Source organism: Brassica oleracea, chromosome C1, assembly GCF_000695525.1.
Source record: "Brassica oleracea var. oleracea cultivar TO1000 chromosome C1, BOL, whole genome shotgun sequence".
Classification (NCBI taxonomy): domain Eukaryota; kingdom Viridiplantae; phylum Streptophyta; class Magnoliopsida; order Brassicales; family Brassicaceae; genus Brassica; species Brassica oleracea.
The window spans coordinates 10727688-10745692 of NC_027748.1; the positions used below are offsets into that span (position 1 = coordinate 10727688).

The 18005-nt window shown below is 33.2% G+C and overlaps 1 pseudogene; it reads left to right on the forward strand.

Moving 5' to 3' along the window:
• The first annotated feature begins 3725 nt into the window (after positions 1-3725).
• LOC106331283 lies at positions 3726-5587 on the forward strand (annotated as a pseudogene).
• The last annotated feature ends 12418 nt before the right edge of the window (positions 5588-18005 follow it).

Genomic DNA, 18005 nt, shown 5'->3' on the forward strand with positions numbered 1-18005 from the left:
GTTTTTTTGCAGAATCGACACTCTTCTAACTTGTCATCTTCTTTCCAGTAGATCATGCAGTTGTCGATGCAAACATCAATCATCTCCGAAGGCAACCCAAGACTATAAACCAATTTTTGAATCTCATAATAAGATTCAGCAGACACGTTGTCTTCTGGCAAATACTCTTTAAACAACTCCGCCCATGCATCCATGCAATTCTCAGGTAAATTATGATCCGTTTTAATATTCATCATCCTAGCTGCTAGAGACAATTTAGAGAGACCTTCTCTACAACCAGTGTAGATTGGTTGATTTGCAGCATCTAGCATTTCATAAAACCTTTTTGCATCCAAATTAGGTTCTTCTACATTTCCAGTTCCATCAGCTATTGTTGTAGTTGTTTCTAAAAATGCATCACTAATCATATCTTGAACCCTATCATGATCTACCATCTGCTCATGATCTTGATGATAATTATATTCATTATGCAAATGATTCGGTTCTTCACTATGATGACCATCCTCAAAATTATTATTACTACTACTAGCTTCATTTCCCCCATAACCCTCTCCATGTTGATACCAAATGTAGTACTGTGGTGTAAATCCTCTGTTTACTAAATGCTTCCATACAGTTTCACTACGTGCAAATTTTGAATTCTTGCATTTCCGACAGGGGCAGAACATCTTACCGCTTTCCTGTGTGATCGGTGTACAGCTCGCCTGGTGCATGAATGTCTCTAGCCCGCTCAGAAATGTGTTCGTCACCCTCCCGTCGGAATCTTTTTGCAAATACATCCAACTCCGTAACTCGTAAATACTACCGCCACCGGCCATTTTTTTCTTAGATTTGTTTTTGAAATTTTTTTTTTCTGATTTTTTTTTCCATTTGTGTGTTGTGAGGAAGGGAGTTGTGGGAAATGATATATATATAGAGAAATTTTCGAGTTGGGTAGTTGAAATATAACAACGATTTTACAAGGAATATTTTACATGGATTTTACATGGTTTTAACATAATATTTACAACGACTTTACGACGAAATTAGGTAAGTTAAAGCACATTGAATACACGTTTTCACCTAAATATAACGGTAACATGTTTCGTTGTAATGTCGATGTAATGATTACGACGTATTTCTCATTCCACGTACATTCGTCGTAAACTTACATGGATTTCACGACGAACATTATTCATCGTAAATTTACATGGCGTTTACGACGAAAGTTGGATTCCTCGTAACTGAGTTGTAAACACCATGTAAATTTACGACGAAATATTTTCGTCGTAAATTTTCGTTGTTATGGGCACGTTTTCTTGTAGTGATATATCTAAAACTTTTTGGTTTTACATTTTAATTTTAGAAGATAAATAAGATTAATATAGAAATTATCTCAAGTTACTTTGGATATTGCCTTCTATAGGGTCGTACAGCACAAAACCACACAAAACCATGGTCTCTCGGAAAAAGCATCAGCCCTGGATTTTGGATTGTGATTTAGAAATCAAGATAAAAAAATAATTGTTGATATATGAGTAATTTTTATAATTTTTGATCAATAGGTTGTATTTTTTAATAAATTTTAAATTTTTTATATTTTAGAAAAATTATCAGTTTTTAGAGAAAAAAATGTAAATTTGAGATTGAGATTTAGAAACTAGGATAACAAGAATATTTGTTGATAGATGAGTATTTTATTAGAATATTTGATCAATAGGTTGTATTTTATAAATAACTAGGTGGACCGCCCGCACGCATGTGCGGGTATTAACATTAATATTAAATTGATAATTACATATTTACAATTAAATAATACTTATGTTACATGTATGTGGTTAATATGCATCTGATCTTAACTCTAGGTGACCGGCCCGCATCATTATAGTGAGTTTCAAAGTTTTTAAAAAGCTTTGAGATTACTTTTGGCTCTCAGACGTACATGAAGAGGATCACGCACAATAAATAAATTTCAATTGATTAGCATACACATCTTATATTATATTTTTGATAAGTGATTTAACTTTATAAAAAAAAAGAATTATTTTTTTCGAAAGGGATGATCAGTTCCTGGATACAGAGAGTCGTCTCTTTTTGTTAGTTGAATCACTACTGATGCAAAAATATAGATAGAGATACAACATGAAGAGAAAGAGAACAAAAATAAACAGAGAAGAAGAATCCCCCATAAAATTATCAGTAATAGTATTTCCGTCTATGAGTTACTTATTGATTATCATACGCCTGCGCAAGATCACAAAAGTAGAATTTAAATTAGAACGATCAAAAACATATGAAGATGCGTGAAACTAATGGGGGTGGCGTGATATATATATAGCAAATTGGTATAAGTTTCTAAATGACCTAGCTTTCAAGAGAAACTATGAGATAGAATATTCTCTAATAAATTTTAACTCAGCTACGAGATAGAATATCTTCTAATAAAATTCTAAAGATATTCTAGTTATATTATATACATAATTTTGGTAACTCAAATCTTGATATATATATATATATATATATATATATATATTTAAATATTAAATGCATGATATTAGGAAAGAAGATATCTCGTCAGTTGATTGCAACTGGTTTTTGATAAAACAAATCCCACTATAAGGATTTAAATAATAGATAATAAGGAAAGAATAAAGAATTTTAACATTAAAACCCCTCAACTAAGTTTGTTTTGGGTAAAAATCCTCAGACTAAGTATTTAACGAAAAACCGCCTAAACTAAATTTATTTAATGAATTAAACTTTAACAGGTCATAATTACCATTACTACCAGTAAATTTTTAGTTTAGGGGTTTCTACACTAAGTAAACATAGTTGAAGAATTTTACCATTAAAAATGAAAAAAAATCAAAATGTTGTAATAGGAGGATAAATTTTCAAAATACATTTTAGAAATTAATGTATAAGTTTCTATAAATGACTTAGAACCTCTTATAATAATTTAAAACATCTGATAAGCCAATAGAATTAATTTCATAAATGTATTTATAATTTTATAAATGATTTATAAAATCACGCATTGAATTATTAGACATTAATTTTTATTATGATACTTTATATACAAATATAATTCTTTCTATACGAATATAAAATCATTATATCAATTCAAATAAATATTTTTGTTTATTATCTTATGTAATTTATAAATATATAAAAAAATTGATCGCATTATTACTCTTTCATAGTTTCAACAATTAGTTACCATAAAAAAATATTTCTAATATTATGTCGATTATTTGGAAAGTGGTAATTGAATTATCCTTTCCTTTTAGATATAATTATAATAAATAAAATTAAAAATCATCGGCCAATCAAATTATAACATTTTGAAGAGTTCATTTATGATCAAAACGTAATAAAAAATCACTTATGTGACTTCTCAATCAATATATAGTAGGATTTATATTTTTATTAATAATTTATAACATTATATAAATAATTTTAAAATTCTGATAAATTTATTCTGTAAACAACGATAAATAACTTAAAAATCATATAAATAAAGATGTTTGGATTTTGTAATATTTAAAATAGTTATTATATAATTATATTTGAATACAATTCATCAAGTAGAGTATAAAACTATTATAATTATCTTATATAAAAATTCGTTCATTATATTTTATAGTCTATAATTATTAAAAGTAATAAATAAAACATTATTAATCTTTCTATAATTTCGAGAATTGGTTGCCATAAATTGTTATTTGTAATATTTTTTAGATTATATGGCAAGTGATGTTAAATGTTATTAGACTTACCTTAAATTTTTAGATCTAATTTAAATAAATAAAAATTAAAAACAATCGACCAATCAAATTATAATAATTTCTTGAAACTTCACCTATGAGCGACACGTCATCAGAAATCACTAAATTGACTTCTCATTTAATATATAGGGGGATTTTAAAAAATTTTTTTATTTTTGGAAAGTTGTCACTTTTTTGAGAAAATAATGTAAATTTAGGATTGTGATTTATAAATTAACATAACAAGAATATTTTGTTAGTTATTTTTTTTTGAGCAACTAAATATTCCGTTAGTAACTTAGTATAATACTATTATTATGAGATGTTACTTTATTAAATTGTCTCCTTAGCCCAAGAAAAAAAACATAAGCGGTGCCCTATACTACACGCAATAATTGCAAGGCGAGAATCTGCCTCCTGATAATGACTTCTTCCCTCAAAGGACGCATCAGATCACCAGGAGTGATGCCTTTTTTCGGAAAGACGGTGGTTGTGTGCTGTATAACCTGAAAGAAGGCACGTTCCAAAGGAAACTGGGAGACTTTTCAGGGTGTCAATTCCTGGCAAACTCGGGTAACTGGCTCTTGTTGTTTGATTCAGGATCCAATTTGTACATCGTAGATGCTGTTAAACACTGTTCAATGGCTGTGAAAACTGAGGTCAGCAAAGCCTATGATAGGCTGAAATGATCGTTTATCAGATATGTATTTGAAAGAATGGGATTCTATCTCACCTTTGTTGGCTAGATCATGGAGTGCATAACAACGCTATCCTACTCTTTCCTCCTCAATGATGAAGCAGTTGGATGTGTAATCCCCCAAAGATGCATCAGGCAGGGTGATCCGATATCACCGTATATCTTCATAGTGCGTGGAGAAGTATTGTCGGGCCTCTTGTCGATTCCTGGCAAACTCGGGTAACTGGCTCTTGTTGTTGGATTCAGGATCCAATTTGTACATCGTAGATGCGTTTAGCGAGAAAAAGATCCGTCTTCCGTCTCTAGAGTCGATTGATTCAGCTGATACGCGTGGGAGATAGAGAGTTTATAAGGAAGGAGTCTGGCGCTATTTACAAGGATCTGAGTGCTGATGTGGTGAGGGGACTTTGTGGGTTTCCGAGAGTGGAAAAGAGTACGTTGTGGTGTGGTTGTTCGACCTCCCTGGCCACTCTTACATGAGCTTCTGCAAGAATGGGGATACTCATTACACTGACATTCCACTGTTTCACCACCAAGACTTGCACTTGTTAGATGGCTTGTCGGAGATGGTGCTATGGGGTACCCGTCTTTATCTCTCAACAAATCGTCGTTATGTTCGAGTCCTAGATCTGTCTGGACCGCAAGGTTTCTTCAAAGATATTACCGATGGTACACCATTCCCAATGCTTTCTGCGGATATGTCCTGCGATTCTAGCATTGCGGTTACAACATCAGGGCAGGTTCTGTTGGTTGAGAGTGATCCATGCAATAGGACCTGCTTCCGCCTCTACAAGAAGAATCCTGATATTGAAAACCCTGATCTCTTCGGCCACACGGTTACTGAGGTATATTCTCTTAATGGTGAGGCCCTGCTTCTTGACTTGGGTTACACTGTGCCTGCTAACAAGGCCCTTGGTATCGAACCTGACTCCATTTATTTCATCCGTCACTATCGTCCCTGCCAATGTGCATCTCCCGACCTTGACATCTGTGTGTTCAATCTTGCAACCAAGTCCCTCGATCGCTATCCCGATCTTGACAAGATGGATCTCATTGATGCTCGATGGTTTCTCCCTTCTGGGAATTAATTTGGTCTTCCTTTTATTTATGCTTTTGAATAAAAATTAGGTGATATTAGACTTATGTCCCCTCCCCCTCTGTTCAGTTAACGAAACATCACATCTTGCTTGACATTTTGTTTACATTAAGACGTAGTGAGTGGTGGAGAGCTCTCATGTTATTTATTTATCCTCACTTTTGTTTCTCCTAATACCAACCTTGCAACTGTGATTTCTTTCATGGACGTTGTCCCCTTAGATTGCAAACCGATTTTGCTCAATTTGATTTGAATGGCTTCAACCAATCTGCTCCTCCATATTATTGGACCAAATTCACTCAGATGGGGCTTTCAAGTTAATACTTATCATATTAGCTAGGCCTGGCTCAAAGATAAACATGCTTAAATACATTCATGATTCCCTTAAAGAGTAGATGTTCTGTTCTGGTTGGTTTGCTAGATTATGGTGAACAGTTGCCTTAGCTATGCCTATCCACGCTATGTCCTGTTTTAGGCTTTCGAAAACCACTTGCCAATCTTTTACATCTGCTATAGCTGATTTTTGGTAGAACTCCTCTAATAAAAGAAAAATTCACTGGAACAGCTGGGATAAAATTTGTCTTTCAAAACGAGATGGAGGGGGTTAGGATTTAGAGATCTTCAAGTGTTCAACCAAGCTTTGTTCTTAGCAGTCTCTTCTCTCGGTTTATGAAAAGTAGATATTTTGAGAATGTTGATTTCCTTTCTGCTCCTCCGTCTTCAAGACTTTCATTTGCGCACACTTTATGGACGACATCTTTTGACTGGTCTCAATAAAATGGTTGGGAATGGATTATCTCTCAAAGTTTGGATCAGAGATGCATGTATGCGTGCAGACCTTTGATAAGCAATCACATCATTGACATTGATCTTAGAGTTTGTGATCTGATTGACCGTGATAAAAGGCACTGGAATAAAGAGAAGCTTGAGGATCTCTTCTTTCCTGAAGACATTGATCGCATTTTGCAAAGATGATTTTTGGATCTGGGGTCATAATAGAAGTGCAAAATATTCAGTTTAATCTTAGATATTGGATGCAGAATCAAATCACTAATGCTCAACTACATATGGAAGCTTCAGCATTACCCTCCGTCAATGATCTTAAATATCAGGTTTGGTCTTTAAAAACTTCTCCAAAGATCAAAACTTTCTTATGGAAAATCCTTTCGGGAGCTCTTCCTGTGGCTGATTTGATCTTGGCAAGAGGAATGAAAGTGGATTTTAGATGCCAAATATGTGGAGTGGAAGGAGAATCTTTAAACCATTTGTTCTTCACTTGTGATGTGGCACGGCAAATTTGTTCTTGGGAAAGGTTCCTATGCATAGTCGACATGCTATAGCTGGAATTAATAGTTTTGCGGAGGCTAAACTCCAATGTCGCCTATGGCTATTAATAGTATGTCAAGCCTAAAAGTATCCCAAATCATTTTTGGAACTGGAGCTAATGATCTGATTGGAGTACGTCTTTTGCTTATCAAGCTTCGGAGATCAATTTAGCTTTGTCTAAACTATCAGGATGGAATTTTCACTCAGAAACAGTTGAAACCAATCAAAGTGCCCTTCTCATCGCTCGAAGTGCTTCCTTTGGCGTGTGGATACATTCTTACGTAGCAAGGGGATTTCCTTTTTGGCTTAGGAGCACTCTGAACAATGATTTGGCTCCACACGCCAAAGTCAATTCGGACCACTGCCAGTGACCGCATTCAAATTTACCGAGTCAGTAAAAGATGATCAGATCTCATACACAAAATAACTACAAAAAGTTTTAACATCCCAGGTTATCACAACCTTGAAAGGAAGATTTCGGATAATAAGTTTCCACTTCTGAGCCTTTGATCCCTGCGTCCTACAAAATACCAAGGAGATCATGAACTGTTCTGAATGCTTATCAGTTAACTTCATACATCAGCGAAAAGAAAATAATGCTCACCTCCCCACCGTGCTGACGCGATATTAGATTTCAGTTTATCCCTGTGTGATGTACTGTTGCAAAAGCAGCACAAGCAGATTTGACACACGTAAAGAGAACAGGTGATGCTTCTGCCCTGCATCAGTCCTGGGTACAATAGTTCTAACGCTGCTTAATGAACGCACCATGAGCACAAAAACTGACATGCTCTTATAAGAGTCAAATAAGCTTATAACTAGCTATATGCTCACAGTAGTAATCAACAAGTGGATAGGTGTCTTTCAAACTTTCAGATACAAGAAAAGGCATGTGCTCTAAGAATTTATGAAGCGATATTTACGTAGATAAGGTGTGGACTACATCAACATATGTGTGTATATATATATATATAATGATATCAAGTAACAAAATATAATGCAGCCACAAGACATGGAACGGGAGTCAACAGGCACCAACTTATTAAAGGAAACCATGAGCAGGAGACGCATTTCAACAGCAACAATCCAAAAGTTAGCCTTATAAACCTCGAGTAGTGAAAAAACTGTCTAATTTAATTTATGCATATTATCACTGCCCAGGAATCTTAAATACAATCAAGTAATTAGTAATATTCATATGTCCCAGTAGTGTAACATAAGACTCTAGTCACTTTGTGTGGTGCCTGGAATAACAATGCCGTTCTCTGCTACGTACAGAACCCTAGCTCAAGCAGTTCTGATGGATAACTTAACTCATATGTTAATACCATAGAACATTAAGGTGTTTTTTTTTTTCAAATCTTTTAAACATGCTTAATCTCAATGAGATAGTCTTCCTTACCTTTACCTCAGATTCTCAGCCAAACAAATGAAGGTGAGTCTTCACCGAGCATCTGAGTTTAGGGTGAAACTTCACTTTAAAAAAAAAATTCCGTCAAAACCACAAAACACATATTTTTTTGCCAAAACCGGAAAAACACAATGTGCCGTCAAAACTGAAAAACGCAATTTCTCCAATTTCCCGTCAAAACAGTAAAAACATATTTTCCCGCTAAAATCAGAAAAACGTATTTTTCGTCAAAACCGGAAAAACAAATTTCCCGTCAAAACCGGAAAATGCAATTTCTGCCAAATCGAGAAAAACTTAATTTCTCGCAAAAATCGGAAATGCAATTTCATGCCAAAGCCGGGAAAATGCATTTTCCTGCCAAAACCATAAAAACGCATTTTTCCGCCAAAATCATAAAAACATAATTTTTCGTCAAAACCGAAAAACCAAATTTCCCGTAAAACCGGAAAACACAATTTCCTGTAAAACTGGAAAACACAATTTCCTGTAAAATCTGACCCATGTCAATAGCATGCAAGAAATAGAACACTCAATCGGGTTCATATGGATAATGATGGTCAAAGTATAAATTAGACGATATATAAATATGTTTAGGTAAACTCTATATCGGGGTGTCAATTCGGGCTGTTCCAGCCCTGCCCGACCCAAACCCGATAAGTCCGTAAATATTTGAGCTCGGCTCGGCCGAGCCCAGAAATATTTTGGGCATAGAATTCAAAACCCGGCCCGGTCCTTATAGGACTATAGAGGATTTCGTATTTTTCTGGCCTTTTTGAAAAATAATTTGTCATTGTCACTTCTATCTTTATAATACGTGTGAATTTTCATTAAAAAAACAGTTTTATTATTTTTTAAAAAAATATAAAATGACATTAAACTTTTTTTCGGATGCTTTTAAAATATATTATAAATAAACCAAATTTAATAAAATTTAAATAATAAAATATAAATTAAAACTAAACATATAAGAGAACAAAATTTATGATAAACATGGTCAAACATTTCACATTTTGTATATTGAAAAAAAAATATGTTGTATGTGAAAGAAGAAGGTACATTTGCAAAATTTAAAATATGACACTTGTAATGATCAAACAATAAAATGCATTAACAACTTTATATTTGATTTATTAGAGTTTGGATAAAAATATTAAACTAATATGCTAATACTAATAATAGTTTTGATTGCAAGAACAATAATATTTAAGCTAAAATATAAAATTTTAGGTTTTCGTGCAGAACATAGCCGAAACAGGCTTAGACCCAAAATAGCTAAAGCTCAAGTGGATTTAGCCTGAAAAGTCTAATATTTGGGAGCTTATAAAACTAAGGTCAAATCCGATAATTTTTAGAGCCGGGTGGGTTCGGGGTTGGGCGCTAATTGACATGTGTAACTCTATACGAGACCGGAACCAACTAAAATTATGGTTATAATAAATAAAAGACGTCTAGAACAACACTCTAATCATCTGAGTTGTTCTAGACATACTCTGGTCTCTGTACCAAATTTACTATCAATAAATAGCTAATCGTTTTTATATTATTTCTTATGACACATTTTTTAATGACATTAAATTTGTGGAAAACAAGTTTTGTGTCGAATGCATCCTTGGTTTAAAGCACAAGTTATGTTTAAAATTCTAATAGATAAGTTCGTTTTATTAATTTCAAAATATTACAATAATTCAAGTTATAAACTGTTATCGGTGAACATTCAGAATTTTAGTATTTGGTCAAAAAATGATTAGGTTCGGTTATCAAAATGGCTTCATCTTAATTATGCATAAACTTTTGATATCTGAATGGACTTTCGACGTAAAAAAACAAAAACAAAAACACAATCATCAACGTTGAGGACTCTATACCCAAAACCGTATTTTTTAATTTAAATTTCAAATCAAACCACAACTTCAATTTCATCTCTTTGCACATATGTTTCATAGCTAACTTTCTTGGGCGAATCTCAAATTATGATGCTCACATTCTCGTCACCGGATTCAGTAAGAAGATGCCAATGCACCAAGACTTACAACAACTCCAACTAACCTCTAACCACATAAATGAGAGGAAACCGGAGACAAAGCCGTATCATTGACATCACCCATGGCAAGCAAAGTCAAGGGAAATATGAAGTTTCTCACATGTTTTTGTTTCTATTTCAGTCTTTACCAAAACTTCCTTCTTCCGTTATCAATAGAAGCATTCTCAAAAGAGTTGAATAGGCTTTTAGAAGCTCTGATATCTGAATCCTTGCTTTTTTTTTTTGTTCTTTCTAACGTTCTAAGGTTGTGTCACGAGAACTACTGTACGAATTAAGGATTCTTTGATGAATTAATTACTTAGATTGTTAAAGTATTTCCTTTGAGCTCAGCAAAACTCAAGAGAAAGCAATACTAAAGAAATATGTTCTCTGTCGTAGCTTAATCCTAAAGAAAAATGTAAACTGTTTTAAAGTTGTCAACAGAAATCGATGGAGTCTCAACTGCTCTGCTACTAGTTGATCAACAACTGATACTCTCTCTCTCTCTCTCTCTCTCTCTCTCTCTCTCTCTCTCTCTCTCACCTCGCACTGCTCCTCTCTTCAACAGATGCCTACGAATGTAAGACAAAAGAATAATCAAGGTGCGAATTTAGAAGAGAGATGTGAGCAAAAATCGCAAATATGAATTAAGTATCATTATGACAACATCAATATCAGAGAATATATGAGGTAAGGGCATCAACATCAGAAAATATAATGCATGGAGATAACAACGACAAGTCCCAACAGATAAGCACTAGACTGATTTCGAATTTAATTTATTCAAACAGATAAGCATGTTTTTTAAGTGAAAAACGATTCTCAACTGAAATTACTTACGTGTAATTTCAACTCAAAGGAACCTATCAGAATATCGTCTGAGTCGGGCTTCAATCTTCTCATGTGATTTTTGCACAAAGATGTCATCTTCTAGCGTCATATCACCTAGCATATTGCTAAGGTTAAAAGCGGTAGACTTGTGAATATTCTGGGCAAGAACCGCCATATGATCTGCAGTGAGTTTAAACTCGACCCCTTTCTTCAGAAAATGAGTAAATATCTTGTATGGAACCGAGACCTCCCGTGGTACTTCCCAACCGCATCTCTTCAAGAATGCAATGTCTACATCACCGTCGAGCCCTTGCACGTAACCCACCACTTCATCAGTATAAGCTTCTTTCGCCTCCTTTCGCGAGTAGACAATCACTAACGAAACTAGCAAAGCCGAAACATAATTTCAAGTTGCTTCTTTGAATAAAATCGGTTACTTTTTAGACTACACAACACAGCATGATAGTAAAGAATCACTGGTTCTTTGCATAAAGTCGGTTACTTTTAGATTACCCAAGACAGCATGAGAGTAAAGAATCACTGGTTCATTGCATAGAGTACGTTACTTCTACAATGAAAGACATTTCAGATCTAAGAAACAAATAAAACCCTAAAAGTTATTGGGAGACAACGAGGAAGAAGGTGAATCCATGAGATATTGTCTTTCACGTAGAAGAGACATTTATAGAAAGTTCTAGAAATCATCCTCTCTACACGGTGCCGTTTTGATTTTTTTTTTCTTCTCAACACCAATTGATTCTTCCTTTCCTCTCGAGACTGCCGAAAAGTTTAATTAGGAATTTAAGAAATTATAAATATATTTGAATAATGTGACAAAAAAAGGATAAATACATTAGATAATGAGAAATTCTTTATGATAGACATTTTTTCCAAATTTTTTTTTTTTTGGAAATTCGAAAATTCTTTTAAGATTATTTCTTTATATTTTTTTTTTATGTTTCACCCTCAAAATTTAAATTTCACCCTCAAAATCTCATTCTTTAACTAGGCCTAACCCGGACCAGAAAATCTGAACCGGACCGATCCAAATACAGGATCGGGTCCAGGTGTGGGTTCATGCTAAAATACTGGTTAGGTCCTTTTTCTTTAGATCCGTGGATCTCGGTTCGGATCCAGATCCTATTTGAGACCTGGAGTATCCGAAATACGAGAAACTTTTTGTACATATTAGGTAAATTTGGGTGTTTTGTCATATTTTTGGTATTTCAGATATTTTTTTTAAGTTTCAAGTTCGGGTTTTCGGTTATAGTTTCGGATAAAATTTTTGACTTAAAAAAATATAATTGGGATTTTTGAGTAATATTTCAGGTATTTTGATTTTTCGAGTCAGATTTCGGGTTTTTTTTTTGGTTCTTCGAGTGTATTTCGGTCTTTGAGTATTCTTTTTTTTTTGAGTTTTTCGGATTCAGTTTTTGTCCTAAATACATTATCCCGATATATATCCAAAAAGTTATGGGTATTGAAATTATAAACCCAAATCCGAACCCGATAAAAACCAATTCAAATCCAAATAAAAAAAGTCTAAGTACCTAGTTCGATCCAAATATATAGTACCCGAGGTATCCGAACCCAAAAAAAAAAAACCACCACAATTGAGCAATTCGTCAGTTGAACGAAATTAAGGAATAAAAGGATACATGTAAAAGAGTGATCGTTGCGTGACATGCAAGAAACTTACTAGTGACTTCCACATTGTAGTATTCTAGAAAACCAAGCAGCACCAAGAGAATATTTCCAGCTTGACCCGGCTTGAATAGTGTCTGAGCCGGAGAGGGTTCTTAATAGAGTTCAGGTCGAGAAACACCAGATGATCAGTGCTCAGGGAACCATTGATATGAATGAACGGCTTCGTAATAAGATCTTTAATGTCCGATGATATGCTAACTTGCTAAGGTTTAAAGCTTGTAATAACGACATCACTGCCTCCTCGGGATGCATCATAGGTTTCTCTATAACAGTCTGAACATTTTTTGGAGAAGAAATTGTGTCTATTAGAACATGATGAATGGTATATACCCACAATATAGTCTATTAAATAATTTTTATTAATAAAATAATTCTATAATTAAAATTTATTTTAATAAAATAAAATAAATCATTCATAAAAAGATACGTGCAAGAAAATTAGAGACTAAATTAAGAGATGTCTCTTATATCTCTTAAATAAGAGACATATTTCATTTCTCTTTCATATTTGTAATTATTTTTTTATATTTTAATAGTAAGAGACTAACTAAGAAACTTCCATTAATCGTGCTCTTAGAACATCTTTAGTAGCAAGTCTCTCTAAATGAATACCTAAATATAAGTTTATTAATATTTGTAAGTGTAATTTGTTATGCAATTAAAATTAATGTTTTCTAATAAGATGTAGCTGTAAAAAGCTAACACTTGGAGATGAGTACCTCAGAATAAGTTTGATGGTTTTTTCCTATAAAGAACTAGGTGTCAAAATTTAAATGCATTAAATGCATTTGTTCATGTCATATTAAACTATAAGACATGTCATCATTTTCAGTAGTCATGTCATATTTGTTTTGTGAAATTAATTATAAAAATGACACGTGTCAAAATCACTTGGCAAATATAGTCTAGGGGATCCGTCTTCCTAGGTACTACCTTCCCTTTCAAATTTTTACTTTTTCGATTAATATTTTCTTCACATACGTACCTCAAAACCAACCCATGCTGATTCCCTTAGTCCTTAACTTTGACGACAAGTTCACTTAGGAAAACCTCATCAGAGCTATGTTTATAAGGAAACCCCATTCTTCCACCAAGAGACACTATGGCTTGCCTCCTCTCCCAGATCTTTAACTCTGCTTCAAGAATTGACTTGTTGCTTCCGCGATCAACTTTCTTGCGAACAAGATCCTCAGTTCTGAGGAGAGCATGGCCGAACCAACCAGTCTGTTTCTTGACGGACTCAGCTCTCACTTTGTAGAATACTGGAAAAGGGATAATAGATCCTATCTCCATTTGCTTCTTGATCTCAACGAGCTCGTCTAAGCACCAGCATGACTCGGGGTACTTGGCTGAGAAGAAGACGAGTGCAACACCTGACTCTCTGATTCGTTGGAAAACTATTGTGATGGGATACCCGGAAAACTATTGTGATCGGATACCCTCTCGTCTTGTTGTAGTCCACGTAATAATTGATACCGCTCGTCCCTAATTTATCTGTAAGAAAACTCACAAGGCCTTTGGGAATGTGGGGCTTACAAATCCCTAATTGATACCGCTCGTCCCTAATTTATCCTGACGATGAATTTCTTTGGTGTGCTAATGATATTGAACTTGATCACTTCTCGGCTAAGCATACATGGGAATCATTACGCCCCAGAGCACCCACTCAACAGTGGACCGCTAATGTGTGGTTCAAAGGAGCTATTCCTCGTCATGCTTTTCATTTCTGGATAACACACCTAGACAGGCTACCGACCAGAGCTAGGCTATCAATGTGGGGCTTACAAGTCCAACAATCATGTTGTCTCTGCAATCAAGCATTGGAAGACCGAGATCATCTTTTCCTTAGGTGTGAAGTTAGCGAGCACCTTTGGACCTTAATCTTGAGGCGTCTAGGGTATGGGAGATTCTTCTTTCACACTTGGTTGGCGTTTGTTACCTGGATGGGAGATAGGGACTCAGTCACTCCACTAACCCTTCGTCGCTTAGCCTCTCAAGCAACCATCTACACCATTTGGACAGAGCGCAACAGCAGACTTCACAACAACGTCTCCTCTTCACCGGCGGCCTTGTTTAAGAAATTGGACAGACAACTCAAGGATATCATCCTTGCTCGAAGTAACAGGAAAGCTTTCAAGGGCCTAATGCAGCGGTGGCTTGCCACTGAGTAGCGATAGAAATTTTTCTGTTTTATCAGTTCTCTGCTTTTCAATCGGGTTTTCACTATGTTTTTAACTTTTTTGCCATTGTGATTGCCTGTCAGACTTAACACTATGTAAAACACAACCAGCTCATTCAAGTAATGAAATTCATATTCTTAGCAAAAAAAAAAAAAAAAAAAAAAACTCACAAGGCCTTCTCTGTGAGTTTGACCTCTGAAAGTGATGAACTCTTGTTTGGTTTAGGGTTTAGTGTTGATCGTTTAGAGTTTAGTGTTTAGGGTTTAGAGTTGAAGTTTAGGGTTTAGGGTTTAGAGTTGATGTTTCAAGGTTTAGAGTTTAGAGTTGATGTTTCAGGGTTTAGGGTTCGTATTTCAATAAAAAATAGGGTTTAGGTTTCATATTTCAAAACTAAAATAGGGTTTAGGATTGATGGTTTAGAGTTTAGAGTTGAGTTTTAGGGTTTAGGGTTTGAATTTCGAAATAGTATAATTTGAAAAAAAATTTAAAAAATATTTTTTATATTTTTATATATTTATTTATTTAAATTTTTATTTATAATATATATATAAAAAACAATAGTAGTAAGAAGAATGTATTTTTGAAAATGTATCTTTAATGATGGTAAAAATGAAAAGTGGTACTAAGAAAATGGTAAACATGTAATTTTTCCATAAAACAATTTGTGACCCACTTTCATTATAGTATCACAATATTTTGACTCGCTTTAATTATATTATCAGTGTTTTTTTTTCATACCACCTTAGTAACATCTTCCTCGATAGAAATCAAATGAACAAAAGTCACTGAAAATGTGAAATGTCTTCCTCTGATAACATGTTAGTATGAAAATTGCACACCTCACTTAAAATAAGATTATTTCACTAACAACTCGGACAAAAGAAACTAATGTAACATTCAACCTCTTATTACCAATTACGTCAGCAAAGAAGACTATTTTAAGCGTTTGTAAACTCACATAGTTGTTCTTAAAGCCTGAAAGTAAATCTGAACAACCTTGGTTCCTTTGTAGAACATTGAATACTTGATAGTCGAACAACCTTGCACTATACTTATTCGAGTTACATAATTGGATTTTTAACAAGCTGAACCTGCAATGCCTATATATAACTTAGTTGGTCAAGCTAATTCATGATTAACAACATTGCATTTCAATGACTATATACAAGTATATTTACGTTGGTCAAGATTATATATCTTATTGTGATCCAGCTAAATTTATTAGAATGTCTTTATTTGTGTATATTCTATTGTCGATGGGTGCTTTTAAATCTTATATATTAAAAGAGAAGTCACAACCTTGACTCATGCGTGAGTTTTTTAAAAAATAACCTAATGAACATATTTCTAAAATGTCATATAACATTTAATCTCTAACTAATTATTCTTACCATTATTAATATGGCTAACTAATCCAAGCAATACTAAACCGTACCCTTTTAATTACGGTTTACATAACCACCATAGTTTATCTTTGAATTAAATCTTATCTATTAAAAGAGAAGTCACAACCTTGACTTATGTGTGATTTTTTTAAAAATGGACCTAATGGACATATTCCTAAAATTTCATATAACATTTAATCTCTAACTAATTATTCTTACCATTATTAATATGGCTAACTAATCCAAGCAATACTAAACAGTACACTTTTAATTACGGTTTACATAACCACAATAATTTATCTTTGAATTAAATTATCTTTTATATTTTGGTTAAGCACGTGATGTTTCCAATATGGTTTGATTAGAATTATTTTCATATTTTGGTTTTGGTGTGTCTATACTGTCGGTTAACCAGTTATACCAACATTAAACATATCTTAATCCTTACCCATTCTAATTTTCAAACCACTTACAAGTTGTGTGATCTAATTCAAAATTAATACTTTCTTCATTATAAATCCATATCAATCGTAAGTTTGATTCAAATTATCTTTTTTTTCTTTTGGTTTTGATGTGACTATACTGCCGGTTAACCAGTTAAACCAACATTATACATATATTAATCCTTACCCATACTAGATTTAAAACCATCTATAAGTTTTGTGATAAAATTCGTTTTTTTTTTCTTCTAAATAAACCTATACCAATCGGTAGTTTTGAAACAGCTACAAAATTTGTGATCAAAGTCAAAAATATATTTTTCTCGAAAAGCAAGTATAATCATAAAATCAATTTAGTTGTAATATTTTTTTAACTTGAAAAGCAAGTATATAGGAGCAAAATATCTCAATAGATACGATTTTTCTAGATTTCTTGCTTGAGACTTGCAACTTCTAATATTCTAACGATATATATCAAACATATTTGTTAGATTTCACTAATTGCTGTTGCCGTTATCTACTCAACAAATCTACTATATTTCCCATAACAACTAATACATAATATCGTACTATTTAATGTCTATTAATTATAGATTTTAAAGAATATACTCTCTACAATATCCTAACTATTTAACCATCTATAAATAACGACGCTAAGAATCATACTTCGAAATATTACAATATTTTCTAGGTAACAATAAAAAAATATTTACCAATCTTTATAAATAATTATGAGTTAAATAATGAAATAATAATCCAAAAAACATAATAAAAAAATCTGACGTATGTGACAGTTTGAAAAAATTTATTTAATAAAAAACATATATGGTAAAATTATTATGTTTTTAAAAGTGATAAACACACTTTATATATATTATAATATATTCCAATTTAGAATTGTAAACAAAATGTTTATCTAAAAAAAATTGAAACAAAGATATATTGTTTCCTTGCTAATTTATACCATTAAATATTTGTGTGTTACTATTAATTGTATATGGAAACCTTGAGATATTTGATTGATCATCACTTTAATTACCATCGGCAAATCAATCACTTTAAAATAGATGAGCCTTGCTTTTCTTCCCCTTCATCATTCATATCCATTTCTGAAACCTAAATAATACTTCCAAAAAAGCTTTCCTACCTCACTAATGGCCGTTTTT